This window comes from Mauremys mutica, chromosome 10 (genome assembly GCF_020497125.1).
Source record: "Mauremys mutica isolate MM-2020 ecotype Southern chromosome 10, ASM2049712v1, whole genome shotgun sequence".
Classification (NCBI taxonomy): Eukaryota; Metazoa; Chordata; order Testudines; family Geoemydidae; genus Mauremys; species Mauremys mutica.
The window spans coordinates 62,137,871-62,149,973 of NC_059081.1; the positions used below are offsets into that span (position 1 = coordinate 62,137,871).

Sequence of the window (12,103 nt, forward strand, 5' to 3'; positions counted from 1 at the left end):
CGAACAGAATATTAATGAATAATAATTGGCACCCACAGTACACCGTGCTTTTAATTTTCCCAGCACTTTGCAAACCTTCATGAAAATGCAGCAACCTCTAGGGTGAAACACGGATGCAAACAGCTCATGGCAACAGTGCACAACAAGCACAGGGCACAAAAAGAGGTGACCATGATGGGGCAATGAGGAAACGGATTATGTAAAGCTTCCCCCCCCCCCCAGGTTTGTGTACAGCACTCCAGAGATCTTTATCACACAGCCCGGCTGACTCCTTTGCCCTACAGCAATCTGACACATACTTCCCTCCAGGCCGAAGAATGCCCTGAGAAATGAGTGGCTGCATCACTTCCTGCTGGCTTCACGGTGATTAGCTGTTTGGAAGCTCTCCAGCTGGGGTGACCGTGAAAGGAGCAGGGAGTCTGGGCACAGATGGAACAGAAGGGAAAGCAGCCTTGCAAAAGGGCAGCCCTATAGCAGGCTTTACACGGGCACTTGCCCTGCTGAGCCAGAGTAAAAAAGCTAAGGCCCCAATGTGGCTATGCACTTAAGCCTGTGAGTTGCCTCAGTGAAGTCACAAAGCACTTTGCTGGACTGAGGCCTTACGCAGTTCGGCACTGATTCAGCAAGGCAGTGAAGCACATTCCTAACCTCAAACACATGAGCAGTTCTGCTGCCTTTCAGCTGGATGACTCACATGCTTCTCAGTAGGCACGTGCGTAAGTACCTGGCCGAATCAGGGCTCTAATGAACACTTACACATAACCTTCTGATAAGCCTACACTATGCTGCAAACGGGGCCTACATCTATTCTCTAAGCAGGGATGTTGGCCTGGGTTTCTACAGCGATCAGCCCACGTGCCTGTTCCACCCATCCCTGTTGGAGGCAGACAGCATTCTGGGGGACCCTGCATGGGGCCCAGTTCTGTTCCTCTTTGTTTCACGTGCATTTACTTAATTCACATTTTGTCACACCGACCTGGTTAAAAACCCTGCATCTTTCTCCAGCCAAGCAGGCAATTCGGAAACACAAGAAGAGAACAGGCTGTGTTAGCTTCCGAGATCAGCACGAAGAGGAGTGTGCCCTATAATACGGTACCCGTCAGATGCTGTTATAGGTGATGTCACTGGGAGGACCCACCAGGCTGCAAGCGCAGAGGGGTGGTGTAAAGACCGAACTAGACATTTTAAGAGAGACGTTACTCAGGTTGATGCCTTGTACAGGTGGGGGGCGGGGGCATCCCAGATTGCAGCTACAAATAAAGAAAAGATTTTAAAAAAATTAAATAATCTGCCTTGAGGCTCTGCTAGAGCCGCATCTCATTCTAAAGCCCCTCTCTCACATTTCACGCAGCTGTGCTGGGGGTCAGAACCAGTGCTAAAAAATCCTATAGTACTTTTGTTCCCAAATGGAAATCTGAGTTGAAAAAGGATGGAGATTGCTGGAATTTCTACTCAAGTTGTTCCTCTGCTGTTGTTTGTGCACCAGGATCCTGCTGGCAAGTGTCTCCCACCCAAGAGATGCCTGCTTTTCAGCGGAGAAACGCATGTATGTAGGCCCGGGAGCTAGGGGCACTCAGCAGCTCACATATTGGGCTCAGAGCCATTGGGGGTCTTTCTGGATAAAGTGCTATCCAGCATAAATGTAAAGGATTATTACTGTAACTTGATTATCTAGACTCCAGCCAATTCTCCTAATCAAGGACAGTATGCAAGGAGCTAACCCAGGACAATTCAAAGCTAATTACACTAAGACCTTGGCGTTCACCGGAATATAAGTGCATATATGATTCTATAAAAAACCCACCATTTAACAACAAGCATAAAATCATTTCAAAACTAATCTTTTCTGATTTCCCAACTAGTGAGTCCTGGCATTTTGACATATTTATTATCACCTGAAAAAAGAAAAAAAAAACGGTGGAGACTGAACTTCAACAAAACAACACAGCAACCCAACCCTCTGACATCATGTCAACCTCCTGAAAATCAGCCAACTCTGGGGGATGGTTACAGCAGCACATTATTGTTATAACACCATATTATTCCTCTGACACAGTCACAATACAGATTGGACTCACAGTTTACTAACAAAAAAATACAAACTTTATCTCAAACGATCTTTGCAAAAGCTCAGCAGAAACTTGACAAAAGCTGATTAACTTAAATGCAACATAATATATTATTTGTAAACTGCCAAAACTGATCAGCTCCCAGAAGCTCAGATACAGTGGTGATGGGGGATATACAAGTACCTAGCTAGTGTAGATTAGATCCTTCACATTATGTAGTTCCATCTCCCATTATGTTGAGTTTGTGATTTTTTTAATCTGGAATTTTAAACCTGTAAACTTCTGAGTCAAGAAAAACGTCACTAAACCCCAAACCTCCAAAGCTATATATTGGGGCTACCGTTGCCTGAAATGACTGACACCATGCTCCTTCAAAGATTTTCCACATGCTTATCTTTATGCATTGTGAGTAGCCCCATTCACTTCAGTAGGACTACTCAATGTGAGTAAAATTACATGTATGTATAAATCTCTGCAAGACTGGATCCTTAAATATTTGTTTTCTGAGACAAATCAGAGGCAAATAATGCATTCTCTCTGCAAAGCTATTATTTCACTCTATCCTATCTATTGGTGCCACTGAGCACAGCATCTAAATTAACACTATAGGTATTATACAGTCCTACAAAGTAGGCATATATTTATTGGGATTATTTAATCCTACAGTTTATAAATCTATTGACTATGTTTTGGGAGTTTGTCCCATAAGAAAGCAAAAATAAAATACATAAATAAAACAAAACACTGCAATGCATGTCCCACCAGCACAGAGTGATGTATTTGTGGTGTGCGCCGATATGTACTCAACCGCAGGATGGAATTTGATTCTGCCTACCTGGAGCAATCAAAATTCCAGCTGAAGTCATTAGGAGTTTGATGTGTTGCCAGGATCTCAAGGACTGTACCTTTTAATAAAAGAGTCTGTGTGTATGTGTTTGTGTCTGTTTCTCTGGCTAGATATATTTTGCTACATATGTGTATGTATAAATACACATCTCTTTGTGTTACAAATAAACACACACATCATATACACAGAGGTATGTATACATATGCATGCATGTCTGTATACAATATATAAAGAAATACAAATATAGCTGCAAGGTGATGGGCACCACAGGAAAACCTAAGATAGACAGCTGTCTCTGTGTGTGTGTGTGTGTTTATAAAACAGTGAGAAACAGCACAGATTGATCAAACCATTGATACATTTCCTGATAGGGAAAAGACACAAATCCAACCACAACCCAGCAGATTAACAACAAAGGGAACATTTACCTGGCCCTCTGGAGCTCCAGAAAACCCACTTTGCCATGTATTCCTAGTAGATGATCTTTGCTGTACAATTACTCCTCATTCTGCCAGGACAGGCAACATATGTGTCCTGCATTCTCCATCCTTCTCTCTGCTCTGTGTTTACAATCTGCCTGCCTCAGTCCCTTCTCAAACCCTTCCCTTCCACCACGAGGGAAACAGATCCTCTGGCAGCAAGGTTCCAGCTCACAGAAGTTCTCGCTTCCTGCCAGCCTCCGCTCTGTGGCACACAGCTGGCCATCAGCCATCACTATGTGACAAATAGCTCTTCTCCTTGTTTCTTCTAGTCTTGTACACTGCTTTCGTCTTCTGCTCTCTCTCAGATAATGCAATACCTATGGCTGTTCACCGTGCCGCTAAAATGGATATTAGCAGGTGAAAAATTAACCCCCAAGCATGTCTGTGTTTTCATCCCAGTTTTCAGTCTGTGTCCTCTCTTCCCTGTATATTAACTCTATGCATCTGCTATGATGTGTTTGTGAGAATATGGGCATGTGACCTCGTGGATTGTGCACTGGAGTGGGACTCTGGAGCCCTGGGTTCTATTCTCAACTCTGTTGGTGGCCTAGAACATGTCATCTGATCTCTCTCTGCCTCAGTGTCTCCATCTATACAAGTAAGATAATGATACTGATCTCTCCATTTTACACTCTATTGATGAAAAGAACTAGGTATTATTATATCGATATACAGCAACTGTATTCATCTGTGGTTTCCTGGCTTACACTTATATTGTAAGCTCTTTGGGGCAGGGACTGCCTTTTGGTTCTGTGTCTGTACAGCATCTAGCAGTGTGGGCTCCTGGTCCATGACTGGGGCTCCTAGATGCTACAGTAATACAAATAAATAATAATAAAGTTATAAGCATATAAATCAGTTAAAGTGATAAGCAACTGAAAATGGGGTCTTATAATGGGAACCGTCAGCAGGGCCGGCTTTAGGCCAGTTCAACCAATTCCCCCGAATCAGGCCCCACGCCTAACAGGGCCCCACGCCCAAGCCCCGCTGGTGCACTGTACTGGGGCGGCCCAGCTTCCCCAGGGCCAATTTAAAGGGGAAGCTGGGCCCCTTAAATTGCCACCGGAGCCCCACTGCTGGAGCCCTGGGGTAGGGCTGCAGGGCTCTGGGGGCTATTTAAAAAGTTCAGGGCTCCCCTTGCTTCTACCGCCCCGGTCCTTTAAATAGCCCCCAGAGCCCTGCTGCTTCCCCAGGGCTCCCGCAGCTATTTAAAGGGCCGGGGCGGTGGAAGCAGGGGAGCCACGGGCCCTTTAAATAGTCCCCGAGCCCCAGGCTGCTGCTGCTACCCTGGTAGGGGAGGGAAGAAGAGGGGGCACTCACCATACAGGGTGGTCTGTACCCGCACCCCTGCCCGCAGCCAGCCCCTGCTGCACCCCCTGGCCTGCCCACAGCCCCACACCCCCTGCCCTGCCCGCAGCCAGCTCCGCACCCCCTGCCTGCAGCCAGCCCATCTCCAGCCAGCCCTACACCCCTGCCCTGCCCGCACCAGCCCCTGTCTCCAGCCAGCTCCGCCCCCCCTGCCCTGTTTCCAGCCAGCCCCATCCCCCCTGCCCGCAGCCAGCCCCTCCCACACCCCCTGCCCTGCCCGCACCAGCCCTGCAGCCTCTGCCTGTCTCCAGCCAACCCCTGCCGCACCCCCCTGCCTGAAGCCAGCCAGTTCCGCACTCCTCTGTCTCCAGCTCTGCCAACCCTACCTCCAGTCAGCCCCTGCCCTGCCTCCAGCCAGCCCCATGCCCACTGGTGCCCTGCAGTTCCCAGGGCAGTAACCCTGCACACCTGCTTCAATGAGGGGGTCAGGGAGCAGCTGAGACCCACACATGTGCACACCCTAGGGTGACCAGACAGCAAGTGTGAAAAATTGGAACAGGGGGAGGGGGATAATAGGATCCTATATAAGAAAAAGACCCCCAAATCAGGACTGTCCCTATAAAATCAGGACATCTGGTCACCCTAGCACACCCCCAGGGAGTGGGGGGACCCACACATGTGAAACGGAGCTCAGTTCTAGTTCAGGCCCATCTTTTTAAAAAAGAACTTTAGGTGGGGTTAACATACAGCCGTATTTTCCTGGACATGTCCAACTTTTTGGTTCTTAAATCGCCATCCAGGAGGAATTTTTAAAAATACGGACGTATGGTAACCCTATTGGTACAAAAAATACATACTGTGGCACATCCCTTAAATCAGAACTTTTTATAGGGAACCGGTTGCTAAGAAATGGAAAGGCTTTTTTTTACATTTTTTTTTTAAGTAATCCTTGCCGGGGCCCTGCCAAAAATGTTAGAATTGGGCCCCGCACTTGCTAAAACCGGCCCTGACCGTCAGACAACCTTAATGATAAGCACCACTACCAGCTCTGCCTATAATAAATAAATCAGCAGTTTTGCCAACCCCAAGTGTTCAAAAATCATGAGATTGGCATAAAAATTATGAGTTAAAAATAATAAATGTGAGGGTGGTGGGAAGGAGGGGGGGGTCACATTTTCAAACTCTTTTCTGTGACCATGAGGGCTAGAAATTTCCTTTAAAAAAACTGAAAGCTGAGGTTCTCACACAGTCATTTGACTCCAGGAGTGGGGGCTTTACGAAAAACATCAATTATCATGAGATTTGTGATAAAAATTCTGAGAGCTGGGAGAATCTTAGCAGCTGAAGGTTGTGCTAAGATATATAAATATTTCACCCTAGATTTGCAATAATATCTTCAATTCAACCTGTTCCTCTAGGTGTTACAAAGTACTTGTTTTATTATTTGTGTGGTGCACTAAGACTGCCAGCGATGGACATAAACTGAACAACCAGCCAGACCACTCTAAGGATCCATTTAAAGGTCGGTCCAGATGGCATTTGATCTGCCAGGAGGCGAAATCCTTTTGGGATTTGCCATGAGGATGATTTTACTTTTATTTGCTATTAGTTATTTATAGAGCACCAGAGCTGGTCAAAGAGAGAGAGAGAGAGTGTGTGTGTGTGTGTGTGAGAGAGAGAGAGAGAGAGAGTGTGTTGGGGGAGGGGAATCACAAACAAATTTAAAATGTCGAAATTTGGATATAAAATGTAATTGAAGTTTTGAATTCCAAAGTATTTTGACCAGCTCTGAATAGCACCGTAGACATGCATGGTGTTTTTCTGATGTTGTGATCTCCTTACAGGCAAACAGACTTTAAAAAAAAAATAGATTTACTAGGCTTTTATTAATATACAAGGATAGAACCATTCAAGTATAAAATGGAGCTAATTTACTCTAAGCAGACCCTTGCCTTCACCAGCTGACTCTAGAAAGGGTATACCGGTATTTTCCACGCTCTCATACAGGAATAGAATTTGTACTGGCTAGTTTAAAATAGATTAAATCGGTCATTGGAAATTCTGTGGCAAAGTATGTGTACAGTGTAATTTCATTAGCTTTTGTGTTGGCATTAGGGTGACCAGGTGTCCAGTTTTCAACCAGAACACCTGGTCGAAAAGGGATCCTGGCGGCTCCAGTCAGCACTGCTGACCAGGCCATTGACTGTCTGGTTGTCGGCACCACACAGCGGGGCTAGCAGGCTTTCTGCTAGCCTCCGCACTGCGCGGCTCCTCCTGCATGTCCCCCCTCCCATTACTACACATAGGGGTAGCCAGGGGGCTCCACATGCTGCCCCCACCCCAAGTTCTGCCCCCTGCAGCTCTCATTGGCCGGGAACCTGCGCCTGTAGACGGAGCAGCATGCAGAGCCACATGGCTGCGCCTCCACGAAGGAGCCGGAGGAGGGATATGCCACTGCTTCTGGAAGACGCCTTAGGTAAGCACCTTCCAGAGCCTGCACCGCTCACCCCCTCCCATGCCCCAACCCCCCGCCCCAGCCCTGATCCCCCCGCTGCCCTCCAAACCCCTCTGTCCCAGCACGGAGCACCCTTCTACATCCCAAACCCCTCATCCCCAGCCCAGAGCACCCTCCTGCACCCCAGCCCCCTGAGCCAGCCCGGTGAAAACGAGTGAGTGGGCGAGGGTGGGCAGAGCGAGCGACAGAGGTAGTGGGGGATCGAGTGAGTGGGGGATGGAGCCCCAGAGAAGGGGTGGGGCATGGGCAGGGCCTCGGAGGAGGGACAGGGCAGAGGGCAGCGCAAGGGTGTTCGGTTTTATGCGAGTAGAAAGTTGGCGACCTTAGGTGACATATACAAGTCCCAATTTAGCCAGGCTTTTAAGTACATGCTTAATTTAAATCCCAGGGAAGCCAATGGTGCTTTGCTGAGTCGTGCTGGGATTGCTTGTGTGCTGAACTGTAATCACATGATAAAGCACTTTGCAGAATTGGGACCATGAAGTGGATGCAATTATGTAGATCCAACAGAAGAGGAAGGGGTTATGGTGTGTTATTTTTGACACACACACACACACACACACACACACACACACACACACACACACTCACTCTAAACTAATTTATTTAGCGTACTCCTGCAGATATGGTTGGCATAGTGCACAAAAGTAATTTTCACAAGGAGTATCTGATTTCAATGAGAATGCCAATACACGAGTGCCTTTGGCACGAATATATAGTAGTTTATGAGTGAATGAATGAAAATGAATCAATCTCTGCCTACATGAAAATGGAATGGATCTTATTGCTCAGTGATGAGGAACATATCACCCGAGCACGTGAGCCCATCCAAGTAGAGATGCTTGAACAGCACCTAGAATATAGGCCAAATATCAGTTCGAGGGTCTTGCCTTGTCTTTAACCATGCTAATACAGTACCCTTACTTATCACTTTATTTATTACTGTTCATTCTTCTCACAGATGCTAGTGAAGGTTGGCTGTACAGTTTGATTTCGTTCTTCAGCGTGAAGGAAAGGTCTCTACGCAACTGAGACTTGTTGATGCTTCTAGCTAAGAAGTGTGAATTGTCCCAGTGGTTCTGGGAGTCTGCTTGGATGTAAAATGAGCTGATAGCAGTGGGCCAGCAGGCCACCCCTCGATGCTAAATATGGAGGACAGGGGGTTATGTAAAAAATAATAATAAATATGTCACTCTTGTAAGCCCTGTTTCAGCTATTGACTTTAATGGGGCTGCTCACGTGTTTAAAGTTACACTCCTGCTTACATACCTTGTTGATTCATGGCTATCTAGCACTTCTCAGCCATAGATCCTAGAGTGCTTTCAAACGGCAGCGGGGAAAGCCGGCCTCCTCTTGTGACTCCAGGAAGACCTCAGTTTAGAAGTAGGGAATGGAAGTCGTTTGTTTTTAGTAAAGTTAGGGTATGTCTCCACTGCAGCTGGGAGTGTGCTTCCCAGCCCAGGCAGACAGACACGCTAGTTCTGATCAAGTGAGCGCACTACAAATAGCAGCGTAGCTGGGGCTAGAACAGCAGCAGCTCAGACTAGCCCCCCGAGGGCATGCACCGGGGGTCCAGGCAGGTTTGTACTCCGGAAGCTAGCCCGAACTGCCCCCCGCTGCTGTTAGCATATGAACTCTAGCAAAACAGGTGCACGTCTGTCTACCCACGCCGGGAAGCATGCTCCCAGAGGCCGTGTGGACACAGCAGAGTAGCCAGTTCCGAAGTAGGGAAGGGAACATCGTAACAGAGCTTCGAGGCCACGTTGGGTAAGGACCAGTAGTAGCTCAGAGCTGTCATTGGCCTTCCCTTTAAAAACAAGTGAACTCATGTAGAGCTTTGTGTCCATGAATCTGGAAGGACTGTAACCAAAGTGTCATGAACCTCAAAAATTATTAACTGTATTAACCTCCCTTGGGGTTCCCCACAGGGCTGGTGAAGGATGATGATCCCACCCTTCTTAGCCTCCGGCAAACCACTTCTCCTGCAGCTAAAGATCCTATCCCTGCACTCAGGTTCCAAGGCATGGGGTACAAAGCCACTGAGATGGTTGATGCTCTTTGCTGAATAGGCAGGGTATAATTTGCATGCAAAGAACATTCTTTGCTAAGGGAATAATTTGGGCCATGTTTTTTACTTTTAGATCTTTTGAGATGAACAGCAAAAACTCAACATTTTCTGCAGCGGGATGCAATGCCTTCCTATTTCTAACTGTGCTTTTATACCTGTGATCCATAAGGAATCCATCTACCACAGCTGAAAAACAATTTGCTATTTCTGAGATCAGACAGCTTGCTTGCTTTCACACTTAATTAATTGTCATATATGGTATTGATATTCTGCATGCTTTTGGATAGATTGAATAGCCCACCTTAACAGACTACCTTAAAAATTGTGGGATGGCAGCTGCTCTCACAAGTCTCTCTCTTAGGAACATTAACAATAGAGAGTTTGTTGTTGATCTGCAGTTGGTATGTTCTTTTATTCATTCAAGCATCTAAATTCCAGACTTAACAAATTTGATGTTTACACTCAGTCCTTTCATCCTGTCATGAAAACTCGGATTTTCTTAAACAGGTTGTATAGACACAATGAAACGGGCTTCCACACAGCTTGAGTTCCAGCTTTGTCCCCCTTGTTTACCAGGATCCACATCCTGTCTGAAACTGTGTACAGGACAGACATCTAGTGGCTGACTAATATACTGCAAGTAAATCTATCATTCCATATATCTATCATCCATATATAGAAGTGACTTAAGCATTTTGCCTCTTATTTTAATACCTCAAACACCCTCTCTGCTTTTTTAAGATATTGCTGAGGGCTCTATAGCAAAAGAGATAGAGGGCTACTCTGTTTGGTAACTCTGTGATCTGAAAAATAAGGGTCTTCGGCTCATTTGTTTTACGATAACCTCCAGAATTGATAGCCTCCAGAATCTGATTGTCTCCCACTAATGCTCCAGAATCCTTTCCCTTTATTTCAGAGTTTGGTTCCTTTTGTTAGAATCTGACCTTCTCTCTCCTGAACTGGGGAACCCCCACAGAAACCTTGGGCCAGATCCTCAGCTGGAGTAAGTTGGCAGAGCTATGCCAACTGACTACTGCCACTGAAGAGCTGTGCCAACTTACACTAGCTGAGGATCCTGTCCACCATCTTTCTCTCTTCCCTCTGAAGAATGAGCCTTTATTTCACACATTGTAATTACTGACTCCTCACACGGAAGCTGTTACTTCATGGAAAGATGATTAACTGGTACATTAAGCACAAGATGAAACCTTCCCGATAATTGCTGGTAAGTTCACGTTTGTGAAAATAAATCCCATCAGATGATTAAATTAAACACTGGAAATAGCCCCGCTGTACACGACTTTCACTCATTACACAGAAAGAAAGATCAAAGAGAACGCGTCGGGTAGAGTTATCTCAACTTATCCAAGTTTGCGATGCGGTCATCTATTTAACACATTAATTAGCCCCATAGTCAATGGGAATGGCAAAGAGATAAATACATCAGAACAGGGCTGGCATTCACATTCATCTTGTGGTTTGTAAATTACCAGACACTACAAGGGTGATGGGCACTTGAAAAATCAATTGCTTCTTGGTTCTGAATGACATACTGTACGGGGCGGGGATTCTGAACTCAGGTTAGGGTGACCAGGCAGCAAGTGTGAAAAATCGGGATGGGGGTGGTGGGTAATAGGAGCCTATATAAGAAAAAAAACCCAAAATCGGGCCTGTCCCTATAAAATCGGGACATCTGGTCACCCTAACTCAGGCGCCCCTTAGTAACGCTCTTCACTTGAATGGAATTACTCCTGACTTCCGCCAAGATGTCAGCGCAATGAGACTCAGAGCCAGGAAGAGGGAGTAGCCGTTGGGGGAACGTCCTCCCCACCAGCACCCCTAGCGTTCAGCGCCCAGCATTTCTCTTCTTCTCTTGCATTCAATGCCCCCTTTTGAGAAGCAGACTTTCCCATCCCTGTGGAACTGCGACAGGCAGCCCCTTTCTCCAGCCACTTGGCTTAGACCCTGCTTAAATAGGGAGCTTGTTTCTGAAGTGGAGTTTCATCCCAGCCTTTCCTTGCTTTGCTTTCTCACGTCGGGGGAGGGGAAGAGACGAGAGCAAGCCAGGGGCGTACTTAGACCTAGTTCCCATTGTAAGCCCGCCATTACCAGCGCAAACACACGCACACACATAGCTGTGCACACACACACATCCCCAACGCTCCACTATTCTCCTGCTAATGGGATTGGCACTGCTTAAAGCAGTCTGCTGGGGCATTGTCTGCAACCACGGCAAGGGAAACATTATTCAAAGGCCTTTCAGGCCCTGAAAGCAGCAGCAGAGCAGAGTAATTATCGGAGGCCCCTCCATTAACAAGGGCATCTTTGCTCTTTGTCTGTGTTGGTTTAATAAGGCCTGCTAATGGGGTTGTGGGGGAGGGGCACCCTAATGGTTCTAAACAAAACTCCTTTTCCTCCCCCCCCCCTTGTGATGAGAGGGGACTTCATGGAGCCGGCCAGCAAAGCCGTAAGTTACCATATTGCAAAGTGACCTTCAGCAAAACTTGGTGTGAACCCGGCGGCGCTGAGCCCCCCGCTCCTCAGCACCGTGGGGGCATCATTTTGGTTCTCCGTGCTCTTCCCCTCATTCCCATATGCCCATGGGTCCCCCCTCCCCCAGTCATCTTGTGAACCTTTCATGGCTGGACACAACAAGGCTTGGTGGCGGTAATGAGGTGTGACAGTGCAGAGTAATTCCTATATCTGGTGCTTCTGCCTGTTACTCAGCCTGGACTCTGGTGGTGAGTCACCGGAGCTCGCTTCAATTGGGCACCAGAGAGGTCGAAAAGCAACTGCCGGCTCTGGGAAATGAAA

The 12,103-nt window shown here is 46.9% G+C and overlaps 1 protein-coding gene across 2 annotated transcripts in view; it reads right to left on the minus strand.

The window, feature by feature from the left end:
- The window catches only part of PLEKHM3 (pleckstrin homology domain containing M3), a 150,243-nt gene that overhangs the window by 125,120 nt on the left and 13,020 nt on the right, over positions 1-12,103 (minus strand). Inside the window, exon 1 of one of the 2 annotated variants that reach the window (XM_045033045.1) lies at positions 3,345-3,515. The exons of the other annotated variant lie outside the window; for it this stretch is intronic. The gene's annotated coding sequence lies outside the window, so the exon portion shown is untranslated. Of the gene's footprint in view, positions 1-3,344; positions 3,516-12,103 lie in introns of those variants that run through there. 2 annotated transcript variants of the gene reach the window in all.